Genomic DNA, 6,000 nt, shown 5'->3' on the forward strand with positions numbered 1-6,000 from the left:
AACTAATTTGGAGCAGCTGAACCACCAGGAGTTTAGGGGCAGGAAGTTGAAAATGCAGATCTGAGATACACATGTATATATTTGGAACTCTTCAACATAAAGGTCACAACCTAACAATGTGCTGCAGCAGACTAATGAGATAAAAATGACAAAGAAGAAGGAGCCAGCGAACAAGTGGGCCGGGGCCTGGAGGGGTGACGCTTGGGTCAATGCTGTGCCCTTGTCCCCTCTGGGTCCCTGATTCTCTGCTCCCACCCATGTGTGAAAGGAAGGAGGATGGGGCTGAAGGACATTACCAGGAAGGCCATCTGCTCCGTCCATCTGAAATGATCCGAGGCATAAATAGTGCTACTCCCCAGATATTCGCCCAAACATCCCAACACAGACTCTTTGCACCATCCACAAATGGCATGGCCCTCTCGTTGTCTCCCTGCCCTGGCAAAGTTCAAAGCCTGGGTCCCAGAGTGACTAAGTGGCACAGATGCCTCCACCAACCAATATGGGATATATGTCACGATAAGAAATAAACGTCTGTGGTTGTAAGACACACACACACACACACACACACACACAGATACTCTTGTCTTAGCAGTAAAACAGAGTAACAGCAAACATTGGATAGAAGAAATCTTGGAATATGTGTGAATGAAGAGAAAGGGAGGAAAAAAAAAAAACCCAGAGGAAACAGCAAAGCTCCATGGTAACCCAGGAAATGACTAGCGGACAGGGACTGGGAATAGGATACTCTAAGAAGTGGTCAGACCAGTGGGAACAGTGGTCGTGGGTGTTATCAAGGGACCTCCCGGCTGTAAATGTTCCTCTTCAGAAAAACCACAACAATTAAGACTTTATTTAGTAGAGGAGGAGAGCACCCTATGGTCAATCACCTTGCATTTTAGTACGTTGCTGTGTCTTGTCTTTAAAAAACAATTGTTCGTCCTTCCACTCATTTCCAGCTGACAAGATAACCATGCTGTTGGCAATCAGCAGAAAGATTACACCTCGGAGACCTGTTCCAAATAAAAACTCAGAAATGGAGGTGGGGGGTGGAAACATGTTTCCAGAGACCTCATCTAAAATTGCACAATATAAGAGGGCAAGTCTAGATTTAGGAGAAAGAATCACCACAAAAATTGTTATTTCAAAAGAAGTTTTGCTTAAACACTGTGGGCAAGTCATTTTTTCTGTCTACCAGGAAGCTGAAAATGCAGACCCGAGGCGTAGGTACATAGATACCTGGAACTCTTCAGCATAAGGTCACAGTGGAAATGTGGGGTGAGGCCGGTGCTTGGGTTTGGCTGATGCACACTCATCCTGACATCTGTCTTACTTTTCTTCTTGTACTGTGGACCAGGAATCCTAACAAAGGATTTTCCAGGTCGTCTTCTGACCAGGGCTCCATGTATGGTCTGGTTCCAAGTCTTTGTGCATTTGTGATGTGACAGTGAGCAATGAGGGGAACTGCTTGTTACAAGAAGTCTTTTTCAAACAGGTGGGCATGGTGACAGCAGTTTCTGGGGCTTCTGGGATACTGTGGCCGGATTGCTAGCATCCCTTCCCCAGCGTCATGGAATCTGAGCGGTGAGCAGTGGTGACTGTGGTTTCTACTGAGTTTTGTGAGCTGCTGGTTTTATATCTTAGCCTTGTTCCCAGGACCCTGGAGTTCCCACGAGTCTCCCAATAATATTCATCTCTTTATGTTTAAATTAATGGGGGTAGATGTTACAGTCTGCAACTAGAAGTGCACTACCCAAGGAACCAGTGAAATAAAAGTTCCAAGGTAAAAGCATCAGGGAAATCAAGAAAGAAATATCCGAGATGAGGAGGTGAAGACACAGAGTATGGGGTCCTTGCTCTACACTCAGGTGGAATTCAAGTTTAAATACTACTCTGTCATTAGGGGGGTGATGGGTACTGGTCTTATTTGGTCTTTGGCTGGTGTCTCCTCCTGCTATGTTCTCTGTCCCCATTGCTTGGCCCAGGAGAAGACACTCGACATAGTTACCCATCAGGTCCCATCTGGTCTCTTGGGTGTCTCTTGTTACTGCTAACAGCAGTCCTGGCCATCACCATAGATTATAAGATCTCTGCTCTCCGTGGCTTCTGGTCCCAAACCTAGTCCTCTTCTCTTCCACTGCTCTCCTCAGCATGTCCATGCCTTATGTGTACCCCAGAAACTCTCAGGTATTTCTTCTGTGCTCCACTGGTATGAGGGGGCTTCTCAAAGCTGCCATCAGACCCACAGTTCTGGGAACCTCTCCCTGCCCTTGCTAAGCTGTGGCCACCGTGGCATGTGGAATTCAGAGCCATGTCAGACTGGGAACTCTCTGGTGACTACTCACATCAAACTAGATATTCAGGTGGAGTGATGATTCCATTGTCTCCACCCCTTCCCCTTCTGGGAACTCAAGTTGGGGAAGCCAAAAATCTGGTGTCTCATATTAGACCTTAAGATATCTAGATTGAAGAATTTTCATACATTTCCAGTTGGAATGTAATTTAGTACCAACAGTACGGACGATAATTTGGCAATATTTAGCAACTTTTAAATACACATGGCCTCGAATAGCAATTTTACGTTTAGGAATTTATACTGCAAAAAAAAAAAGGAATTTATACTGCAGATATGATCATGCTCTCATAGAATGGCCTTTTAATGAGATTATTCATGTGGGATAATTTGTAATAGTGAAAGATTAGAACCCTACATGTCCATCAACATGAAACTGGTTAAATAAAAATTATGGTAAATTCATACAGTGGGCTATTACGAAGACATCGAATATAATGAAGTGGCTCTTTATGTGCTAATCTGTAAGATCTCCAAGATGTATCTGGAAGGTTAAGCTGAACATCAGTAATACGGATTGTGCAGAAAAGCAGTGGATAAATAAAGCTCAGAAGAGCAAGGGAGAATTCTCACCAGACATCCTTTTATACTTCTTGAATTCTGAACCATGTGACTGTAAAATCTATAAATACCTATAAATATTTTTACTTCTCAAGGATTTTATTTATTTGAGAGGAAAAAAAGGAAAGAACATGAGTAGAGGGGGGAGGGACAGAGGAAGAGGGAGAAGCAGACTCCCCGCTGAGCAGAGAGCCTGATGATGGATGACGGCCCCTGGATCATGACCTGAGCTGAAGGCGGATGCTTAACCAACTGAGCTACCCAGCCACCCCTAAAAATAAATTTTTAACTAAAGAATACAATTTTAAAAATAAATCTTTTCCCCTAAAAATATGTACACAAAGACTATATAATTATATTTTAGAAATTGCTCCAAGTTGAGCAATTACTTATTTGTTCTTTGAAATACCTTCCCTCCCCAGAAGCTACAATTGCTTCAGTTTTAATGAAACAAGAGCCTCAGGGCACAGAGAAGCAATTATCAGTTCCTCAGAATAAGCAATTAGTGGTAACTAGCATTTAAATATATCAGTTTAAAGTTTTAAAAATGCCATCTCCCGTGCTCGCTTCGGCACCACATATACTAAAAATGCCAACTCTCCACATAAGGTCAATAGTTGGGATATGCAGCATTTTTTACTCAGACCTTTGGGTGTTAAGTGTTTCTCCTTGGCTTATTTCAATATTTACATTAAGACTCGTTCTAAACTGTCATTCTACAGTTTTTGTAGAGTCCATAAAATTATATCACTTGGATATAAAATGAGAAGCACAAAGCAATCTTTTGGGGGTTCTCAGACAGCTAAAAGGAGCTAGCAGTTTTGTGGAGTGCTAGGTGTACACGGAGCCTGCTCTGAGCTCTTTACTATTGTTTGTTTGGTTATCATCACAGTTATTCTCTTAAGCAGGTACTATTGTTTTCATTTCACAGGTGAGGAGATTGAGGTTCAGAGAAGTTCACCAAGGTCACATAGATAAGAAGCATTGGAAGGAGTATTCAAACCCTAGATTCTGCTCCAATGATGATGATTGATGATGATGATGATGATGATGATGATGACAATAACGTCTATCTACTGAGCAATAACTGCGTGTTAGGCACTGTCCTAAACACTTCTGTGGATTAACTAATTTTTTTCTTTTTTTTAATTTTAATAATAAATTTATTTTTTATCGGTGTTCAATTTGCCAACATACAGAATAACACCCAGTGCTCATCCCGTCAAGTGCCCCCCTCAGTGCGCGCCACCCAGTCACCCCACCCCCCGCCCTCCTCCCCTTCTACCATCCCTAGTTCTTTTCCCAGAGTTAGGAGTCTTCCATGTTCTGTCTCCCTTTCTGATATTTCCTACCAATTTCTTTTTGAGGGACTGACCAGTTTAATCCTTACAAAAATTCTATGAGTAGGTACTGTTATCCTCCCATCAGATATGAGGGTATTTCCTAGTTCCAGCAGCTACGACAAACTGGGTGCCCTTAATAACAAGCATCTATTTGTCATAGTTCTAGATCCTGGAAAATCGAAGACCAAGGTGCCAATCTGGTTCCTGGTAAGAGACTTCTTTCTGGTTTGCACTTGGCTTCTTCTCAGTACATCCTCAACATGGCAGGGAGAGAAAGAGAGCTAGCTATCTCTCTGGTCTCTTACAAAGGCACCAATTCCATTCAGGAGGGCTCCATCCTTATGACCTAACATCTCCCAAGGTCTCATTTCCGAACCACACTGGGGATTAGGCCTCCACGTGAATTGAATCTGAGGGGGAATCTGAGCTGTCTTCATCTGCTTGGGCAGCTATAATAGAAAATCATAGACTGGATGGCTTACGAATGACATAAATTTATTTCTCAAAGTTTCAGAGGCCGGAAAGTCCAAGGTCGATGCACTGGCAGATTTGGTGTTGGAGGAGAACCCACTCTCTGGTTCATAATGGCTGTTTTCTCTATGAACCCCCAGGGTGGTTGGGGGAGGTGGGGGCGGGATGGGAACATTCAGTCTATAGCGCAAACATTGGTTCTGCAGCAGGTGTCAAGGCATAGAGTGTTTCAGAACTTTTTTTTTTTATGTTCTTAACCTTAACCTTTGTAGGATAGTATTTTATCACTAAAACAAACCCATGAGGGATCCCTGGGTGGCGCAGCGGTTTAGCGCCTGCCTTTGGCCCAGGGCGTGATCCTGGAGACCCGGGATTGAATCCCACGTCGGGCTCCCGGTGCATGGAGCCTGCTTCTCCCTCTGCCTATGTCTCTGCCTCTCTCTCTCTCTCTGTGTGACTATCATAAATAAATAAAAATCTTTAAAAAAAAAAAATAAAAAAAAATAAAACAAACCCATGAAACAAACATGTTTATCCTCACTTTTAAAAAGCTGACAGTAGCTCCATGAAATTCCCTGGTTCACATAGGAAGGAGTAATGGCTTGAATCCAGCCCCGTCTGCCTTCTACAACCTGGGCTTCTCCCATGACATCACCCTGAGGAAGGACCCCTTGAAGCACAGGGCAGCTCACCGGGGCCTGGGCTCAGCTCTGACTCTAGCCGGCTATTTGTTTTGTCCAAGTTGCCTAACCTCTCTGAGCTTTAATGGCAATGCTTGCAAAGAAAAGAGGAAAACCAGATGCTCTCTAAAATCACTGACAACCCTGGGAGTTTCTAACCCCCAACTTCCCCACTCTGCCCAATCTCTCAGTTTAGAAATGCCATCCAGGGAAATCGCTAGTCACCCCCCTTACATTCTGATGCTGCAGGACTCAGGGAATATATCTCAAAGCTTTGAAGGAGCTTTGAGCATTTAAGAGCAAGAGTCGAAGTTCCAGAAGAGAAGAAACATTTGTCTAACTGACCTAGGTTCAATGCAGACCTGGGTTCAGCTCCCGGCTACCCTGCGTATCAGCTGCTCCCGATGCAACACCCTTCCATCAGCGCCGCCCCTTCCTGTGCCTTTGCTCATGCTGAGCCCTCTGCCTTCCAGACTTTCTCCTCTTTCTCCTTTGAGGACCCAAAGCTATAATATTCTTCAGGTCTCATTTTCATTGCCTCCCCTCTAGGACTCCTCCTTTGTTCTATCCTCTTCCCATATTGGAAGTACTCTTT

Source organism: Canis lupus, chromosome 34 (assembly GCF_003254725.2).
Source record: "Canis lupus dingo isolate Sandy chromosome 34, ASM325472v2, whole genome shotgun sequence".
In the NCBI taxonomy this organism is placed as follows: Eukaryota; Metazoa; Chordata; class Mammalia; order Carnivora; family Canidae; genus Canis; species Canis lupus.